This window comes from Myxine glutinosa, chromosome 2 (genome assembly GCF_964187855.1).
Source record: "Myxine glutinosa chromosome 2, kmMyxGlut1.1, whole genome shotgun sequence".
NCBI classification, from domain to species: Eukaryota; Metazoa; Chordata; class Myxini; order Myxiniformes; family Myxinidae; genus Myxine; species Myxine glutinosa.
The window spans coordinates 140,711,895-140,735,299 of record NC_136262.1 but is presented as its reverse complement, the minus strand read 5'-3'; positions in this window follow the sequence as shown (position 1 = coordinate 140,735,299).

Sequence of the window (23,405 nt, the reverse complement as noted above, 5' to 3'; positions counted from 1 at the left end):
TAATCTCCCTCGCCAGTTTCTATAACACTCATTTTAACTTTCACACACCTGTTTCTCTAATCTCCCTCACCAGTTTCTATAACAATCATTTTAAACTTTCACACACCCTGTTTCTCTAATCTCCCTCGCCAGTTTCTATAACACTCATTTTAAATTTCACACACCTGTTTCTCTAATCTCCCTCGCCAGTTTCTATAACACTCATTTTAACTTTCACACACCTGTTTTTCTAATCTCCCTCACCAGTTTCTATAACAATCATTTTAAACTTTCACACACCCTGTTTCTCTAATTTCCCTCACCAGTTTCTATAACACTCATTTTAACTTTCACACACCCTGTTTATCTAATCTCCCTCGCCAGTTTCTATAACACTCATTTTAACTTTCACACACCTGTTTCTCTAATCTCCCTCACCAATTTCTATAACAATCATTTTTAACTTTCACAGACCCTGTTTCTCTCATCCCCTTCACCAATTTCTATAACAATCATTTTTAACTTTCACACACCCTGTTTCTCTGATCTGCTTCACCAGTTTCTATAACAATCATTTTTAACTTTCACACACCCTGTTTCTCTGATCTGCTTCACCAGTTTCTATAACAATCATTTTAAACTTTCACACACCCTGTTTCTCTAATTTCCCTCGCCAGTTTCTATAACACTCATTTTAACTTTCACACACCCTGTTTCTCTAATCTCCCTCGCCAGTTTCTATAACACTCATTTTAACTTTCACACACCTGTTTCTCTAATCTCCCTCACCAGTTTCTATAACAATCATTTTTAACTTTCACACACCCTGTTTCCCTAATCTCCCTCACCAGTTTCTATAACAATCATTTTTAACTTTCACACACCCTGTTTCTCTAATATCCCTCGCCAGTTTCTATAACACTCATTTTAACTTTCACACACACTGTTTCTCTAATCTGCTTCACCAGTTTCTATAACACTCATTTTTAACTTTCACACACCCTGTTTCTTTAATCTGCTTCATCAGTTTCTATAACAATCATTTTTAACTTTCACACACCCTGTTTCTCTCATCTGCTTCACCAGTTTCTATAACAATCATTTTTAACTTTCACACACCCTGTTTCTCTAATCTGCTTCACCAGTTTCTATAACACTCATTTTAAACTTTCACACACCCTGTTTCTCTAATCTGATTCACCAGTTTCTATAACAATCATTTTTAACTTTCACACACCCTGTTTCTCTAATCTGCTTCACCAGTTTCCATAACACTCATTTTTAACTTTCACACACCCTGTTTCTCTAATCTGCTTCACCAGTTTCTATAACAATCATTTTAAACTTTCACACACCCTGTTTCTCTAATCTGATTCACCAGTTTCTATAACAATCATTTTAAACTTTCACACACCCTGTTTCGCTAATCTCCCTCACCAGTTTCTATAACAATCATTTTAAACTTTCACACACCCTGTTTCTCTAATCGGCTTCACCAGTTTCTATAACAATCATTTTTAACTTTCACACACCCTGTTTCTCTAATCTGCTTCACCAGTTTCTATAACAATCATTTTTAACTTTCACACACCCCGTTTCACTAATCTCCCTCACCAGTTTCTATAACAATCATTTTAAACTTTCACACACCCTGTTTCTCTAATCTACTTCACCAGTTTCTATAACAAGCATTTTAAACTTTCACACACCCTGTTTCGCTAATCTCCCTCACCAGTTTCTATGACAATCATTTTAAACTTTCACACACCCTGTTTCTCTGATCTGCTTCACCAGTTTCTATAACAATCATTTTTAACTTTCACACACCCTGTTTCGCTAATCTCCCTCACCAGTTTCTATAACAATCATTTAAAACTTTCACACACCCTGTTTCTCTAATCTGCTTCACCAGTTTCTATAACAATCATTTTTAACTTTCACACACCCCGTTTCTGTAATCTGATTCACCAGTTTCTATAACAATCATTTTTAACTTTCACACACCTGTTTCTCTAATCTGATTCACCAGTTTCTCTCACAATCATTTTTAACTTTCACACACCCTGTTTCTCTAATCTGCTTCACCAGTTTCTATAACAATCATTTTTATCTTTCACACACCCCGTTTCTCTAAACTGCTTCACCAGTTTCTATAACAATCATTTTTAACTTTCACACACCCTGTTTCTCTAATCTGCTTCACCAGTTTCTATAACAATCATTTTAAACTTTCACACACCCTGTTTCTCTAATCTGCTTCACCAGTTCCTATAACAATCATTTTTAACTTTCACACACACTGTTTCTCTAATCTGCTTCACCAGTTTCTATAACACTCATTTTTAACTTTCACACCCCCTGTTTCTTTAATCTGCTTCATCAGTTTCTATAACAATCATTTTTAACTTTCACACACCCTGTTTCTCTCATCTGCTTCACCAGTTTCTATAACAATCATTTTAAACTTTCACAGACCCTGTTTCTCTCATCCCCTTCACCAGTTTCTATAACAATCATTTTTAACATTCACACACCCTGTTTCTCTAATCTGATTCACCAGTTTCTATAACAATCATTTTAAACTTTCACACACACTGTTTCTCTCATCCCCTTCACCAATTTCTATAACAATCATTTTAAACTTTCACAGACCCTGTTTCTCTAATCTGAATCACCAGTTTCTATAACAATCATTTTTTACTTTCACACACCCTGTTTCTCTAATCTCCCTCACCAGTTCCTATAACAATCATTTTAAACTTTCACACACCCTGTTTCTCTAAAGTCCCTCACCAGTTTCTATAACAATCATTTTTAACTTTCACACACCCTGTTTCTCTAATCTGCTTCACCAGTTTCTATAACACTCATTTTTAACTTTCACAAACCCTGTTTCTCTAATCTGCTTCACCAGTTTCGATAACACTCATTTTTAACTTTCACACAACCTGTTTCTCTAATCGGATTCACCAGTTTCTATAACAATCATTTTAAACTTTCACACACCCTGTTTCTCTAATATGCTTCACCAGTTTCTATAACACTCATTTTAAACTTTCACACACCCTGTTTCTCCAATCTGATTCGCCAGTTTCTATAACACTCATTTTTAACTTTCACACACCCTGTTTCTCTAATCTCCCTCACCAGTTTCTATAACAATCATTTTTAACTTTCACACACCCTGTTTCTCTAATCTCCCTCGCCAGTTTCTATAACACTCATTTTAACTTTCACACACCTGTTTCTCTAATCTCCCTCGCCAGTTTCTATAACACTCATTTTAACTTCCACACACCTGTTTCTCTAATCTCCCTCGCCAGTTTCTATAACACTCATTTTAACTTTCACACACCTGTTTCTCTAATCCCCCTCACCAGTTTCTATAACAATCATTTTAAACTTTCACACACCCTGTTTCTCTAATTTCCCTCGCCAGTTTCTATAACACTCATTTTAACTTTCACACACCCTGTTTCTCTAATCTCCCTCGCCAGTTTCTATAACACTCATTTTAACTTTCACACACCTGTTTCTCTAATCTCCCTCACCAGTTTCTATAACAATCATTTTTAACTTTCACACACCCTGTTTCTCTAATCTCCCTCACCAGTTTCTATAACAATCATTTTTAACTTTCACACACCCTGTTTCTCTAATATCCTTCACCAGTTTCTATAACAATCATTTTTATCTTTCACACACCCTGTTTCTCTAATCTGATTCACCAGTTTCTATAACACTCATTTTTAACTTTCACACATCCTGTTTCTCTAATCTCCCTCACCAGTTTCTATAACAATCATTTTAAACTTTCACACACCCTGTTTCTCTAATCTCCCTCACCAGTTTCTATAACAAGCATTTTTATCTTTCACACACCCTGTTTCTCTCATCTGATTCCCCAGTTTCTATAACAATCATTTTTAACTTTCATACACCTGTTTCTCCAATCTGATTCACCAGTTTCTATAACACTCATTTTTAACTTTCACACACCCTGTTTCTCTAATCTCCCTCATCAGTTTCTATAACAATCATTTTTAACTTTCACACACCCTGTTTCTCTAATCTCCCTCCCAAGTATCTATAACAATCATTTTTAACTTTCACACACCCTGTTTCTCTAATCTCCCTCACCAGTTTCTATAACAATCATTTTTAACTTTCACACACCCTGTTTCTCTAATCTGCTTCACCAGTTTCTATAACACTCATTTTAAACTTTCACACACCCTGTTTCTCTAATCTCCCTCACCAGTTTCTATAACAATCATTTTTAACTTTCACACACCCTGTTTCTCTAATCTGCTTCACCAGTTTCTATAACACTCATTTTTAACTTTCACACACCCTGTTTCTCTAACCTGCTTCACCAGTTTCTATAACAATCATTTTTAACTTTCACACACCCTGTTTCTCTAATCTCCCTCACCAGTTTCTATAACAATCATTTTTAACTTTCACACACCCTGTTTCTCTAATCTCCCTCGCCAGTTTCTATAACACTCATTTTAACTTTCACACACCTGTTTCTCTAATCTCCCTCACCAGTTTCTATAACAATCATTTTTAACTTTCACACACCCTGTTTCTCTAATCTCCCTCGCCAGTTTCTATAACACTCATTTTAAATTTCACACACCTGTTTCTCTAATCTCCCTCGCCAGTTTCTATAACACTCATTTTAACTTTCACACACCTGTTTCTCTAATCTCCCTCACCAGTTTCTATAACAATCATTTTTAACTTTCACACACCCCGTTTCACTAATCTCCCTCACCAGTTTCTATAACAATCATTTTAAACTTTCACACACCCTGTTTCTCTAATCTACTTCACCAGTTTCTATAACAAGCATTTTAAACTTTCACACACCCTGTTTCGCTAATCTCCCTCACCAGTTTCTATGACAATCATTTTAAACTTTCACACACCCTGTTTCTCTGATCTGCTTCACCAGTTTCTATAACAATCATTTTTAACTTTCACACACCCTGTTTCGCTAATCTCCCTCACCAGTTTCTATAACAATCATTTAAAACTTTCACACACCCTGTTTCTCTAATCTGCTTCACCAGTTTCTATAACAATCATTTTTAACTTTCACACACCCCGTTTCTGTAATCTGATTCACCAGTTTCTATAACAATCATTTTTAACTTTCACACACCTGTTTCTCTAATCTGATTCACCAGTTTCTCTCACAATCATTTTTAACTTTCACACACCCTGTTTCTCTAATCTGCTTCACCAGTTTCTATAACAATCATTTTTATCTTTCACACACCCCGTTTCTCTAAACTGCTTCACCAGTTTCTATAACAATCATTTTTAACTTTCACACACCCTGTTTCTCTAATCTGCTTCACCAGTTTCTATAACAATCATTTTAAACTTTCACACACCCTGTTTCTCTAATCTGCTTCACCAGTTCCTATAACAATCATTTTTAACTTTCACACACACTGTTTCTCTAATCTGCTTCACCAGTTTCTATAACACTCATTTTTAACTTTCACACCCCCTGTTTCTTTAATCTGCTTCATCAGTTTCTATAACAATCATTTTTAACTTTCACACACCCTGTTTCTCTCATCTGCTTCACCAGTTTCTATAACAATCATTTTAAACTTTCACAGACCCTGTTTCTCTCATCCCCTTCACCAGTTTCTATAACAATCATTTTTAACATTCACACACCCTGTTTCTCTAATCTGATTCACCAGTTTCTATAACAATCATTTTAAACTTTCACACACACTGTTTCTCTCATCCCCTTCACCAATTTCTATAACAATCATTTTAAACTTTCACAGACCCTGTTTCTCTAATCTGAATCACCAGTTTCTATAACAATCATTTTTTACTTTCACACACCCTGTTTCTCTAATCTCCCTCACCAGTTCCTATAACAATCATTTTAAACTTTCACACACCCTGTTTCTCTAAAGTCCCTCACCAGTTTCTATAACAATCATTTTTAACTTTCACACACCCTGTTTCTCTAATCTGCTTCACCAGTTTCTATAACACTCATTTTTAACTTTCACAAACCCTGTTTCTCTAATCTGCTTCACCAGTTTCGATAACACTCATTTTTAACTTTCACACAACCTGTTTCTCTAATCGGATTCACCAGTTTCTATAACAATCATTTTAAACTTTCACACACCCTGTTTCTCTAATATGCTTCACCAGTTTCTATAACACTCATTTTAAACTTTCACACACCCTGTTTCTCCAATCTGATTCGCCAGTTTCTATAACACTCATTTTTAACTTTCACACACCCTGTTTCGCTAATCTCCCTCACCAGTTTCTATAACAAGCATTTTAAACTTTCACACACCCTGTTTCTCTAATCTGCTTCACCAGTTTCCATAACACTCATTTTTAACTTTCACACAACCCGTTTCTCTAATCTGCTTCACCAGTTTCGAAAACAATCATTTTAAACTTTCACACACCCCGTTTCTCTAATGTGCTTCACCAGTTTCTATAACAATCATTTTTAACTTTCACACACCCTGTTTCTCTAACCTGCTTCACCAGTTTCCATAACACTCATTTTTAACTTTCACACACCCTGTTTCTCTAATCTGCTTCACCAGTTTCTATAACAATGATTTTTAACTTTCACACACCCTGTTTCGCTAATCTCCCTCACCAGTTTCTATAACAAGCATTTTAAACTTTCACACACCCTGTTTCTCTAATCTGCTTCACCAGTTTCCATAACACTCATTTTTAACTTTCACACAACCCGTTTCTCTAAACTGCTTCACCAGTTTCTATAACAATCATTTTTAACTTTCAAACACCCTGTTTCTCTGATCTGATTCACCAGTTTCTATAACAATCATTTTTATCTTTCACACACCCTGTTTCTCTAATCTGATTCACCAGTTTCTATAACAATCATTTTTATCTTTCACACACCATGTTTCTCTAAACTGATTCACCAGTTTCTATAACAATCATTTTTAACTTTCACACACCCTGTTTCTCTAATCTGATTCACCAGTTTCTATAACAATCATTTTTATCTTTCACACACCCTGTTTCTCTAAACTGATTCACCAGTTTCTATAACAATCATTTTTAACTTTCACACACCCTTTTTCTCTAATCTGATTCACCAGTTTCTATAACAATCATTTTTATCTTTCACACACCCTGTTTCTCTAATCTGATTCACCAGTTTCTATAACAATCATTTTAAACTTTCACACACCCTGTTTCTCTAATCTCCCTCACCAGTTTCTATAACAATCATTTTTAACTTTCACACACCCTGTTTCTCCAATCTGATTCACCAGTTTCGATAACAATCATTTTTAACTTTCACACACCCTGTTTCTCTAATCTGCTTCACCAGTTTCTATAACAATCATTTTTAACTTTCACACACCCTGTTTCTCGAATCTTCTTCACCAGTTTCTATAACAATCATTTTTAACTTTCACACACCCTGTTTCTCTAATCTGATTCACCAGTTTCTATAACACTCATTTTTAACTTTCACAAACCCTGTTTCTCTAATCTGCCTCACCAGTTTCTATAACAATCATTTTTAACTTTCACACACCTGTTTCTCTAATCGGCTTCACCAGTTTCTACAACAATCATTTTAAACTTTCACACACCCTGTTTCTCTAATCTGCTTAACCAGTTTCTATAACACTCATTTTTAACTTTCACACACCCTGTTTCTCTAATCTCCCTCACCAGTTTCTATAACAATCATTTTTAACTTTCACACACCCTGTTTCTCTAATCTCCCTCGCCAGTTTCTATAACACTCATTTTAACTTTCACACACCTGTTTCTCTAATCTCCCTCACCAGTTTCTATAACAATCATTTTAAACTTTCACACACCCTGTTTCTCTAATCTCCCTCGCCAGTTTCTATAACACTCATTTTAAATTTCACACACCTGTTTCTCTAATCTCCCTCGCCAGTTTCTATAACACTCATTTTAACTTTCACACACCTGTTTCTCTAATCTCCCTCACCAGTTTCTATAACAATCATTTTAAACTTTCACACACCCTGTTTCTCTAATTTCCCTCACCAGTTTCTATAACACTCATTTTAACTTTCACACACCCTGTTTATCTAATCTCCCTCGCCAGTTTCTATAACACTCATTTTAACTTTCACACACCTGTTTCTCTAATCTCCCTCACCAATTTCTATAACAATCATTTTTAACTTTCACAGACCCTGTTTCTCTCATCCCCTTCACCAATTTCTATAACAATCATTTTTAACTTTCACACACCCTGTTTCTCTGATCTGCTTCACCAGTTTCTATAACAATCATTTTTAACTTTCACACACCCTGTTTCTCTGATCTGCTTCACCAGTTTCTATAACAATCATTTTAAACTTTCACACACCCTGTTTCTCTAATTTCCCTCGCCAGTTTCTATAACACTCATTTTAACTTTCACACACCCTGTTTCTCTAATCTCCCTCGCCAGTTTCTATAACACTCATTTTAACTTTCACACACCTGTTTCTCTAATCTCCCTCACCAGTTTCTATAACAATCATTTTTAACTTTCACACACCCTGTTTCCCTAATCTCCCTCACCAGTTTCTATAACAATCATTTTTAACTTTCACACACCCTGTTTCTCTAATATCCCTCGCCAGTTTCTATAACACTCATTTTAACTTTCACACACACTGTTTCTCTAATCTGCTTCACCAGTTTCTATAACACTCATTTTTAACTTTCACACACCCTGTTTCTTTAATCTGCTTCATCAGTTTCTATAACAATCATTTTTAACTTTCACACACCCTGTTTCTCTCATCTGCTTCACCAGTTTCTATAACAATCATTTTTAACTTTCACACACCCTGTTTCTCTAATCTGCTTCACCAGTTTCTATAACACTCATTTTAAACTTTCACACACCCTGTTTCTCTAATCTGATTCACCAGTTTCTATAACAATCATTTTTAACTTTCACACACCCTGTTTCTCTAATCTGCTTCACCAGTTTCCATAACACTCATTTTTAACTTTCACACACCCTGTTTCTCTAATCTGCTTCACCAGTTTCTATAACAATCATTTTAAACTTTCACACACCCTGTTTCTCTAATCTGATTCACCAGTTTCTATAACAATCATTTTAAACTTTCACACACCCTGTTTCGCTAATCTCCCTCACCAGTTTCTATAACAATCATTTTAAACTTTCACACACCCTGTTTCTCTAATCGGCTTCACCAGTTTCTATAACAATCATTTTTAACTTTCACACACCCTGTTTCTCTAATCTGCTTCACCAGTTTCTATAACAATCATTTTTAACTTTCACACACCCCGTTTCACTAATCTCCCTCACCAGTTTCTATAACAATCATTTTAAACTTTCACACACCCTGTTTCTCTAATCTACTTCACCAGTTTCTATAACAAGCATTTTAAACTTTCACACACCCTGTTTCGCTAATCTCCCTCACCAGTTTCTATGACAATCATTTTAAACTTTCACACACCCTGTTTCTCTGATCTGCTTCACCAGTTTCTATAACAATCATTTTTAACTTTCACACACCCTGTTTCGCTAATCTCCCTCACCAGTTTCTATAACAATCATTTAAAACTTTCACACACCCTGTTTCTCTAATCTGCTTCACCAGTTTCTATAACAATCATTTTTAACTTTCACACACCCCGTTTCTGTAATCTGATTCACCAGTTTCTATAACAATCATTTTTAACTTTCACACACCTGTTTCTCTAATCTGATTCACCAGTTTCTCTCACAATCATTTTTAACTTTCACACACCCTGTTTCTCTAATCTGCTTCACCAGTTTCTATAACAATCATTTTTATCTTTCACACACCCCGTTTCTCTAAACTGCTTCACCAGTTTCTATAACAATCATTTTTAACTTTCACACACCCTGTTTCTCTAATCTGCTTCACCAGTTTCTATAACAATCATTTTAAACTTTCACACACCCTGTTTCTCTAATCTGCTTCACCAGTTCCTATAACAATCATTTTTAACTTTCACACACACTGTTTCTCTAATCTGCTTCACCAGTTTCTATAACACTCATTTTTAACTTTCACACCCCCTGTTTCTTTAATCTGCTTCATCAGTTTCTATAACAATCATTTTTAACTTTCACACACCCTGTTTCTCTCATCTGCTTCACCAGTTTCTATAACAATCATTTTAAACTTTCACAGACCCTGTTTCTCTCATCCCCTTCACCAGTTTCTATAACAATCATTTTTAACATTCACACACCCTGTTTCTCTAATCTGATTCACCAGTTTCTATAACAATCATTTTAAACTTTCACACACACTGTTTCTCTCATCCCCTTCACCAATTTCTATAACAATCATTTTAAACTTTCACAGACCCTGTTTCTCTAATCTGAATCACCAGTTTCTATAACAATCATTTTTTACTTTCACACACCCTGTTTCTCTAATCTCCCTCACCAGTTCCTATAACAATCATTTTAAACTTTCACACACCCTGTTTCTCTAAAGTCCCTCACCAGTTTCTATAACAATCATTTTTAACTTTCACACACCCTGTTTCTCTAATCTGCTTCACCAGTTTCTATAACACTCATTTTTAACTTTCACAAACCCTGTTTCTCTAATCTGCTTCACCAGTTTCGATAACACTCATTTTTAACTTTCACACAACCTGTTTCTCTAATCGGATTCACCAGTTTCTATAACAATCATTTTAAACTTTCACACACCCTGTTTCTCTAATATGCTTCACCAGTTTCTATAACACTCATTTTAAACTTTCACACACCCTGTTTCTCCAATCTGATTCGCCAGTTTCTATAACACTCATTTTTAACTTTCACACACCCTGTTTCTCTAATCTCCCTCACCAGTTTCTATAACAATCATTTTTAACTTTCACACACCCTGTTTCTCTAATCTCCCTCGCCAGTTTCTATAACACTCATTTTAACTTTCACACACCTGTTTCTCTAATCTCCCTCGCCAGTTTCTATAACACTCATTTTAACTTTCACACACCTGTTTCTCTAATCTCCCTCGCCAGTTTCTATAACACTCATTTTAACTTTCACACACCTGTTTCTCTAATCCCCCTCACCAGTTTCTATAACAATCATTTTAAACTTTCACACACCCTGTTTCTCTAATTTCCCTCGCCAGTTTCTATAACACTCATTTTAACTTTCACACACCCTGTTTCTCTAATCTCCCTCGCCAGTTTCTATAACACTCATTTTAACTTTCACACACCTGTTTCTCTAATCTCCCTCACCAGTTTCTATAACAATCATTTTTAACTTTCACACACCCTGTTTCTCTAATCTCCCTCACCAGTTTCTATAACAATCATTTTTAACTTTCACACACCCTGTTTCTCTAATATCCTTCACCAGTTTCTATAACAATCATTTTTATCTTTCACACACCCTGTTTCTCTAATCTGATTCACCAGTTTCTATAACACTCATTTTTAACTTTCACACATCCTGTTTCTCTAATCTCCCTCACCAGTTTCTATAACAATCATTTTAAACTTTCACACACCCTGTTTCTCTAATCTCCCTCACCAGTTTCTATAACAAGCATTTTTATCTTTCACACACCCTGTTTCTCTCATCTGATTCCCCAGTTTCTATAACAATCATTTTTAACTTTCATACACCTGTTTCTCCAATCTGATTCACCAGTTTCTATAACACTCATTTTTAACTTTCACACACCCTGTTTCTCTAATCTCCCTCATCAGTTTCTATAACAATCATTTTTAACTTTCACACACCCTGTTTCTCTAATCTCCCTCCCAAGTATCTATAACAATCATTTTTAACTTTCACACACCCTGTTTCTCTAATCTCCCTCACCAGTTTCTATAACAATCATTTTTAACTTTCACACACCCTGTTTCTCTAATCTGCTTCACCAGTTTCTATAACACTCATTTTAAACTTTCACACACCCTGTTTCTCTAATCTCCCTCACCAGTTTCTATAACAATCATTTTTAACTTTCACACACCCTGTTTCTCTAATCTGCTTCACCAGTTTCTATAACACTCATTTTTAACTTTCACACACCCTGTTTCTCTAACCTGCTTCACCAGTTTCTATAACAATCATTTTTAACTTTCACACACCCTGTTTCTCTAATCTCCCTCACCAGTTTCTATAACAATCATTTTTAACTTTCACACACCCTGTTTCTCTAATCTCCCTCGCCAGTTTCTATAACACTCATTTTAACTTTCACACACCTGTTTCTCTAATCTCCCTCACCAGTTTCTATAACAATCATTTTTAACTTTCACACACCCTGTTTCTCTAATCTCCCTCGCCAGTTTCTATAACACTCATTTTAAATTTCACACACCTGTTTCTCTAATCTCCCTCGCCAGTTTCTATAACACTCATTTTAACTTTCACACACCTGTTTCTCTAATCTCCCTCACCAGTTTCTATAACAATCATTTTTAACTTTCACACACCCCGTTTCACTAATCTCCCTCACCAGTTTCTATAACAATCATTTTAAACTTTCACACACCCTGTTTCTCTAATCTACTTCACCAGTTTCTATAACAAGCATTTTAAACTTTCACACACCCTGTTTCGCTAATCTCCCTCACCAGTTTCTATGACAATCATTTTAAACTTTCACACACCCTGTTTCTCTGATCTGCTTCACCAGTTTCTATAACAATCATTTTTAACTTTCACACACCCTGTTTCGCTAATCTCCCTCACCAGTTTCTATAACAATCATTTAAAACTTTCACACACCCTGTTTCTCTAATCTGCTTCACCAGTTTCTATAACAATCATTTTTAACTTTCACACACCCCGTTTCTGTAATCTGATTCACCAGTTTCTATAACAATCATTTTTAACTTTCACACACCTGTTTCTCTAATCTGATTCACCAGTTTCTCTCACAATCATTTTTATCTTTCACACACCCTGTTTCTCTAATCTGCTTCACCAGTTTCTATAACAATCATTTTTATCTTTCACACACCCCGTTTCTCTAAACTGCTTCACCAGTTTCTATAACAATCATTTTTAACTTTCACACACCCTGTTTCTCTAATCTGCTTCACCAGTTTCTATAACAATCATTTTAAACTTTCACACACCCTGTTTCTCTAATCTGCTTCACCAGTTCCTATAACAATCATTTTTAACTTTCACACACACTGTTTCTCTAATCTGCTTCACCAGTTTCTATAACACTCATTTTTAACTTTCACACCCCCTGTTTCTTTAATCTGCTTCATCAGTTTCTATAACAATCATTTTTAACTTTCACACACCCTGTTTCTCTCATCTGCTTCACCAGTTTCTATAACAATCATTTTAAACTTTCACAGACCCTGTTTCTCTCATCCCCTTCACCAGTTTCTATAACAATCATTTTTAACATTCACACACCCTGTTTCTCTAATCTGATTCACCAGTTTCTATAACAATCATTTTAAACTTTCACACACACTGTTTCTCTCATCCCCTTCACCAATTTCTATAACAATCATTTTAAACTTTCACAGACCCTGTTTCTCTAATCTGAATCACCAGTTTCTATAACAATCATTTTTTACTTTCACACACCCTGTTTCTCTAATCTCCCTCACCAGTTCCTATAACAATCATTTTAAACTTTCACACACCCTGTTTCTCTAAAGTCCCTCACCAGTTTCTATAACAATCATTTTTAACTTTCACACACCCTGTTTCTCTAATCTGCTTCACCAGTTTCTATAACACTCATTTTTAACTTTCACAAACCCTGTTTCTCTAATCTGCTTCACCAGTTTCGATAACACTCATTTTTAACTTTCACACAACCTGTTTCTCTAATCGGATTCACCAGTTTCTATAACAATCATTTTAAACTTTCACACACCCTGTTTCTCTAATATGCTTCACCAGTTTCTATAACACTCATTTTAAACTTTCACACACCCTGTTTCTCCAATCTGATTCGCCAGTTTCTATAACACTCATTTTTAACTTTCACACACCCTGTTTCTCTAATCTCCCTCACCAGTTTCTATAACAATCATTTTTAACTTTCACACACCCTGTTTCTCTAATCTCCCTCGCCAGTTTCTATAACACTCATTTTAACTTTCACACACCTGTTTCTCTAATCTCCCTCGCCAGTTTCTATAACACTCATTTTAACTTTCACACACCTGTTTCTCTAATCTCCCTCGCCAGTTTCTATAACACTCATTTTAACTTTCACACACCTGTTTCTCTAATCCCCCTCACCAGTTTCTATAACAATCATTTTAAACTTTCACACACCCTGTTTCTCTAATTTCCCTCGCCAGTTTCTATAACACTCATTTTAACTTTCACACACCCTGTTTCTCTAATCTCCCTCGCCAGTTTCTATAACACTCATTTTAACTTTCACACACCTGTTTCTCTAATCTCCCTCACCAGTTTCTATAACAATCATTTTTAACTTTCACACACCCTGTTTCTCTAATCTCCCTCACCAGTTTCTATAACAATCATTTTTAACTTTCACACACCCTGTTTCTCTAATATCCTTCACCAGTTTCTATAACAATCATTTTTATCTTTCACACACCCTGTTTCTCTAATCTGATTCACCAGTTTCTATAACACTCATTTTTAACTTTCACACATCCTGTTTCTCTAATCTCCCTCACCAGTTTCTATAACAATCATTTTAAACTTTCACACACCCTGTTTCTCTAATCTCCCTCACCAGTTTCTATAACAAGCATTTTTATCTTTCACACACCCTGTTTCTCTCATCTGATTCCCCAGTTTCTATAACAATCATTTTTAACTTTCATACACCTGTTTCTCCAATCTGATTCACCAGTTTCTATAACACTCATTTTTAACTTTCACACACCCTGTTTCTCTAATCTCCCTCATCAGTTTCTATAACAATCATTTTTAACTTTCACACACCCTGTTTCTCTAATCTCCCTCCCAAGTATCTATAACAATCATTTTAAACTTTCACACACCCTGTTTCTCTAATCTCCCTCACCAGTTTCTATAACAATCATTTTTAACTTTCACACACCCTGTTTCTCTAATCTGCTTCACCAGTTTCTATAACACTCATTTTAAACTTTCACACACCCTGTTTCTCTAATCTCCCTCACCAGTTTCTATAACAATCATTTTTAACTTTCACACACCCTGTTTCTCTAATCTGCTTCACCAGTTTCTATAACACTCATTTTTAACTTTCACACACCCTGTTTCTCTAACCTGCTTCACCAGTTTCTATAACAATCATTTTTAACTTTCACACACCCTGTTTCTCTAATCTCCCTCACCAGTTTCTATAACAATCATTTTTAACTTTCACACACCCTGTTTCTCTAATCTCCCTCGCCAGTTTCTATAACACTCATTTTAACTTTCACACACCTGTTTCTCTAATCTCCCTCACCAGTTTCTATAACAATCATTTTTAACTTTCACACACCCTGTTTCTCTAATCTCCCTCGCCAGTTTCTATAACACTCATTTTAAATTTTACACACCTGTTTCTCTAATCTCCCTCGCCAGTTTCTATAACACTCATTTTAACTTTCACACACCTGTTTCTCTAATCTCCCTCACCAGTTTCTATAACAATCATTTTAAACTTTCACACACCCTGTTTCTCTAATTTCCCTCGCCAGTTTCTATAACACTCATTTTAACTTTCACACACCCTGTTTATCTAATCTCCCTCGCCAGTTTCTATAACACTCATTTTAACTTTCACACACCTGTTTCTCTAATCTCCCTCACCAGTTTCTATAACAATCATTTTTAACTTTCACACACCCTGTTTCTCTAATCTCCCTCACCAGTTTCTATAACAATCATTTTTAACTTTCACACACCCTGTTTCTGTAATATCCCTCGCCAGTTTCTATAACACTCATTTTAACTTTCACACACCCTGTTTCTCTAATCTCCCTCACCAGTTTCTATAACAATCATTTTTATCTTTCACACACCCTGTTTCTCTAATCTGATTCACCAGTTTCTATAACACTCATTTTTAACTTTCACACACCCTGTTTCTCTAATCTCCCTCACCAGTTTCTATAACAATCATTTTAAACTTTCACACACCCTGTTTCTCTAATCTCCCTCACCAGTTTCTATAACAAGCATTTTTATCTTTCACACACCCTGTTTCTCTCATCTGATTCCCCAGTTTCTATAACAATCATTTTTAACTTTCATACACCTGTTTCTCCAATCTGATTCACCAGTTTCTATAACACTCATTTTTAACTTTCACACACCCTGTTTCTCTAATCTCCCTCATCAGTTTCTATAACAATCATTTTTAACTTTCACACACCCTGTTTCTCTAATCTCCCTCACCAGTTTCTATAACAATCATTTTAAACTTTCACACACCCTGTTTCTCTAATCTCCCTCACCAGTTTCTATAACAATCATTTTTAACTTTCACACACCCTGTTTCTCTAATCTGCCTCACCAGTTTCTATAACACTCATTTTTAACTTTCACACACCCTGTTTCTCTAATCTGCTTCACCAGTTTCTATAACATTCATTTTAAACTTTCACACACCCTGTTTCTCTAATCTCCCTCACCAGTTTCTATAACAATCATTTTTAACTTTCACACACCCTGTTTCTCTAATCTGCTTCACCAGTTTCTATAACACTCATTTTAAACTTTCACACACCCTGTTTCTCTAATCTGCTTCACCAGTTTCTATAACAATCATTTTTAACTTTCACACACCCTGTTTCTCTAATCTCCCTCACCAGTTTCTATAACAATCATTTTTAACTTTCACACACCCTGTTTCTCTAATCTGCTTCACCAGTTTCTATAACACTCATTTTAAACTTTCACACACCCTGTTTCTCTAATCTGCTTCACCAGTTTCTATAACAATCATTTTTAACTTTCACACACCCTGTTTCTCTAATCTCCCTAGCCAGTTTCTATAACACTCATTTTAACTTTCACACACCTGTTTCTCTAATCTCCCTCACCAGTTTCTATAACAATCATTTAAAACTTTCACACACCCTGTTTCTCTAATCTCCCTCGCCAGTTTCTATAACACTCATTTTAACTTTCACACACCTGTTTCTCTAATCTCCCTCGCCAGATTCTATAACACTCATTTTAACTTTCACACACCTGTTTCTCTAATCTCCCTCGCCAGTTTCTATAACACTCATTTTAACTTTCACACACCTGTTTCTCTAATCTCCCTCACCAGTTTCTATAACAATCATTTTTAACTTTCACACACCCTGTTTCTCTAATCTCCCTCGCCAGTTTCTATAACACTCATTTTAACTTTCACACACCTGTTTCTCTAATCTCCCTCGCCAGTTTCTATAACACTCATTTTAACTTTCACACACCTGTTTCTCTAATCTCCCTCACCAGTTTCTGTAACAATCATTTAAAACTTTCACACACCCTGTTTCTCTAATTTCCCTCGCCAGTTTCTATAACACTCATTTTAACTTTCACACACCCTGTTTCTCTAATCTCCCTCGCCAGTTTCTATAACACTCATTTTAACTTTCACACACCTGTTTCTCTAATCTCCCTCACCAGTTTCTATAACAATCATTTTTAACTTTCACACACCCTGTTTCTCTAATCTCCCTCACCAGTTTCTATAACAATCATTTTTAACTTTCACACACCCTGTTTCTCCAATATCCCTCGCCAGTTTCTATAACACTCATTTTAACTTTCACACACCCTGTTTCTCTAATCTCCCTCACCAGTTTCTATAACAATCATTTTTATCTTTCACACACCCTGTTTCTCTAATCTGATTCACCAGTTTCTATAACACTCATTTTTAACTTTCACACACCCTGTTTCTCTAATCTCCCTCACCAGTTTCTATAACAATCATTTTAAACTTTCACACACCCTGTTTCTCTAATCTCCCCCACCAGTTTCTATAACAAGCATTTTTATCTTTCACACACCCTGTTTCTCTCATCTGATTCCCCAGTTTCTATAACAATCATTTTTAACTTTCATACACCTGTTTCTCCAATCTGATTCACCAGTTTCTATAACACTCATTTTTAACTTTCACACACCCTGTTTCTCTAATCTCCCTCATCAGTTTCTATAACAATCATTTTTAACTTTCACACACCCTGTTTCTCTAATCTCCCTCACCAGTTTATATAACAATCATTTTTAACTTTCACACACCCTGTTTCTCTAATCTCCCTCACCAGTTTCTATAACAATCATTTTTAACTTTCACACACCCTGTTTCTCTAATCTGCCTCACCAGTTTCTATAACACTCTTTTTTTACATTCACACACCCTGTTTCTCTAATCTGCTTCACCAGTTTCTATAACACTCATTTTAAACTTTCACACACCCTGTTTCTCTAATCTCCCTCACCAGTTTCTATAACAATCATTTTTAACTTTCACACACCCTGTTTCTCTAATCTGCTTCACCAGTTTCTATAACAATCATTTTTATCTTTCACACACCCTGTTTCTCTAATCTCCCTCACCAGTTTCTATAACAATCATTTTTATCTTTCACACACCCTGTTTCTCTAATCTGCTTCACCAGTTTCTATAACACTCATTTTTAACTTTCACACACCCTGTTTCTCTAATCTGCTTCACCAGTTTCTATAACAATCATTTTTATCTTTCACACACCCTGTTTCTCTAATCGGATTCACCAGTTTATATAACAATCATTTTAAACTTTCACACACCCTGTTTCTCTAATCTGCTTCACCAGTTTCTATAACAATCATTTTTATCTTTCACATACCCTGTTTCTCTAATATGATTCACCAGTTTCTATAACAATAATTTTTAACTTTCACACACCCTGTTTCTCTAATCTGCTTCACCAGTTTCTATAACAATCATTTTTAACTTTCACACACCATGTTTCTCTAATCTGCTTCACCAGTTTCTATAACAATCATTTTAACTTTCACACACCCTGTTTCTCTAATCTGCTTCACCAGTTTCTATAACAATCATTTTTATCTTTCACACACCCTGTTTCTCTAAACTGATTCACCAGCTTCTATAACACTCATTTTTAACTTTCACACACCCTGTTTCTCTAATCTGCTTCACCAGTTTCTATAACAATCATTTTTATCTTTCACACACCCCGTTTCTCTAAACTGCTTCACCAGTTTCTATAACAATCATTTTTAACTTTCACACACCCTGTTTCTCTAAACTGCTTCACCAGTTTCTATAACAATCATTTTAAACTTTCACAGACCCTGTTTCTCTAATCTGAATCACCAGTTTCTATAATAACAATCATTTTTATCTTTCACACACCCTGTTTCTCTAAACTGATTCACCAGTTTCTATAACAATCATTTTTATCTTTCACACACCCTGTTTCTCTAAACGGATTCACCAGTTTCTATAACAATCATTTTTATCTTTCACAGACCCTGTTTCTCTAATCTGATTCACCATTTTCTATAACACTCATTTTTAACTTTCACCCACCCTGTTTCTCTAATCTGCTTCACCAGTTTCTATAACAATCATTTTTATCTTTCACACACCCTGTTTCTCTAAACAGATTCACCCGTTTCTATAACACTCATTTTTAACTTTCACACACCCCGTTTCTCTAAACTGCTTCACCAGTTTCTATAACAGTCATTTTTAACTTTCACACACCCTGTTTCTCTAAACTGCTTCACCAGTTTCTATAACAATCATTTTTAACTTTCACAGACCCTGTTCCTCTAATCTGATTCACCAGTTTCTATAACAATCATTTTTATCTTTCACACACCCTGTTTCTCTAAACGGATTCACCAGTTTCTATAACAATCATTTTTATCTTTCACACACCCTGTTTCTCTAAACTGATTCACCAGTTTCTATAACAATCATTTTTATCTTTCACACACCCTGTTTCGCGAAACTGATTCACCAGTTTCTATAACAATCATTTTTAACTTTCACACACCCTGTTTCTCTAATCTGCTTCACCAGTTTCTATAACACTCATTTTAAACTTTCACACACCCTGTTTCTCTAATCTCCCTCACCAGTTTCTATAACAATCATTTTTAACTTTCACACACCCTGTTTCTCTAATCTGCTTCACCAGTTTCTATAACACTCATTTTTAACTTTCACACACCCTGTTTCTCTAACCTGCTTCACCAGTTTCTATAACAATCATTTTTAACTTTCACACACCCTGTTTCTCTAATCTCCCTCACCAGTTTCTATAACAATCATTTTTAACTTTCACACACCCTGTTTCTCTAATCTCCCTCGCCAGTTTCTATAACACTCATTTTAACTTTCACACACCTGTTTCTCTAATCTCCCTCACCAGTTTCTATAACAATCATTTTTAACTTTCACACACCCTGTTTCTCTAATCTCCCTCGCCAGTTTCTATAACACTCATTTTAAATTTCACACACCTGTTTCTCTAATCTCCCTCGCCAGTTTCTATAACACTCATTTTAACTTTCACACACCTGTTTCTCTAATCTCCCTCACCAGTTTCTATAACAATCATTTTTAACTTTCACACACCCCGTTTCACTAATCTCCCTCACCAGTTTCTATAACAATCATTTTAAACTTTCACACACCCTGTTTCTCTAATCTACTTCACCAGTTTCTATAACAAGCATTTTAAACTTTCACACACCCTGTTTCGCTAATCTCCCTCACCAGTTTCTATGACAATCATTTTAAACTTTCACACACCCTGTTTCTCTGATCTGCTTCACCAGTTTCTATAACAATCATTTTTAACTTTCACACACCCTGTTTCGCTAATCTCCCTCACCAGTTTCTATAACAATCATTTAAAACTTTCACACACCCTGTTTCTCTAATCTGCTTCACCAGTTTCTATAACAATCATTTTTAACTTTCACACACCCCGTTTCTGTAATCTGATTCACCAGTTTCTATAACAATCATTTTTAACTTTCACACACCTGTTTCTCTAATCTGATTCACCAGTTTCTCTCACAATCATTTTTAACTTTCACACACCCTGTTTCTCTAATCTGCTTCACCAGTTTCTATAACAATCATTTTTATCTTTCACACACCCCGTTTCTCTAAACTGCTTCACCAGTTTCTATAACAATCATTTTTAACTTTCACACACCCTGTTTCTCTAATCTGCTTCACCAGTTTCTATAACAATCATTTTAAACTTTCACACACCCTGTTTCTCTAATCTGCTTCACCAGTTCCTATAACAATCATTTTTAACTTTCACACACACTGTTTCTCTAATCTGCTTCACCAGTTTCTATAACACTCATTTTTAACTTTCACACCCCCTGTTTCTTTAATCTGCTTCATCAGTTTCTATAACAATCATTTTTAACTTTCACACACCCTGTTTCTCTCATCTGCTTCACCAGTTTCTATAACAATCATTTTAAACTTTCACAGACCCTGTTTCTCTCATCCCCTTCACCAGTTTCTATAACAATCATTTTTAACATTCACACACCCTGTTTCTCTAATCTGATTCACCAGTTTCTATAACAATCATTTTAAACTTTCACACACACTGTTTCTCTCATCCCCTTCACCAATTTCTATAACAATCATTTTAAACTTTCACAGACCCTGTTTCTCTAATCTGAATCACCAGTTTCTATAACAATCATTTTTTACTTTCACACACCCTGTTTCTCTAATCTCCCTCACCAGTTCCTATAACAATCATTTTAAACTTTCACACACCCTGTTTCTCTAAAGTCCCTCACCAGTTTCTATAACAATCATTTTTAACTTTCACACACCCTGTTTCTCTAATCTGCTTCACCAGTTTCTATAACACTCATTTTTAACTTTCACAAACCCTGTTTCTCTAATCTGCTTCACCAGTTTCGATAACACTCATTTTTAACTTTCACACAACCTGTTTCTCTAATCGGATTCACCAGTTTCTATAACAATCATTTTAAACTTTCACACACCCTGTTTCTCTAATATGCTTCACCAGTTTCTATAACACTCATTTTAAACTTTCACACACCCTGTTTCTCCAATCTGATTCGCCAGTTTCTATAACACTCATTTTTAACTTTCACACACCCTGTTTCTCTAATCTCCCTCACCAGTTTCTATAACAATCATTTTTAACTTTCACACCCTGTTTCTCTAATCTCCCTCGCCAGTTTCTATAACACTCATTTTAACTTTCACACACCTGTTTCTCTAATCTCCCTCGCCAGTTTCTATAACACTCATTTTAACTTTCACACACCTGTTTCTCTAATCTCCCTCGCCAGTTTCTATAACACTCATTTTAACTTTCACACACCTGTTTCTCTAATCCCCCTCACCAGTTTCTATAACAATCATTTTAAACTTTCACACACCCTGTTTCTCTAATTTCCCTCGCCAGTTTCTATAACACTCATTTTAACTTTCACACACCCTGTTTCTCTAATCTCCCTCGCCAGTTTCTATAACACTCATTTTAACTTTCACACACCTGTTTCTCTAATCTCCCTCACCAGTTTCTATAACAATCATTTTTAACTTTCACACACCCTGTTTCTCTAATCTCCCTCACCAGTTTCTATAACAATCATTTTTAACTTTCACACACCCTGTTTCTCTAATATCCTTCACCAGTTTCTATAACAATCATTTTTATCTTTCACACACCCTGTTTCTCTAATCTGATTCACCAGTTTCTATAACACTCATTTTTAACTTTCACACATCCTGTTTCTCTAATCTCCCTCACCAGTTTCTATAACAATCATTTTAAACTTTCACACACCCTGTTTCTCTAATCTCCCTCACCAGTTTCTATAACAAGCATTTTTATCTTTCACACACCCTGTTTCTCTCATCTGATTCCCCAGTTTCTATAACAATCATTTTTAACTTTCATACACCTGTTTCTCCAATCTGATTCACCAGTTTCTATAACACTCATTTTTAACTTTCACACACCCTGTTTCTCTAATCTCCCTCATCAGTTTCTATAACAATCATTTTTAACTTTCACACACCCTGTTTCTCTAATCTCCCTCCCAAGTATCTATAACAATCATTTTAAACTTTCACACACCCTGTTTCTCTAATCTCCCTCACCAGTTTCTATAACAATCATTTTTAACTTTCACACACCCTGTTTCTCTAATCTGCTTCACCAGTTTCTATAACACTCATTTTAAACTTTCACACACCCTGTTTCTCTAATCTCCCTCACCAGTTTCTATAACAATCATTTTTAACTTTCACACACCCTGTTTCTCTAATCTGCTTCACCAGTTTCTATAACACTCATTTTTAACTTTCACACACCCTGTTTCTCTAACCTGCTTCACCAGTTTCTATAACAATCATTTTTAACTT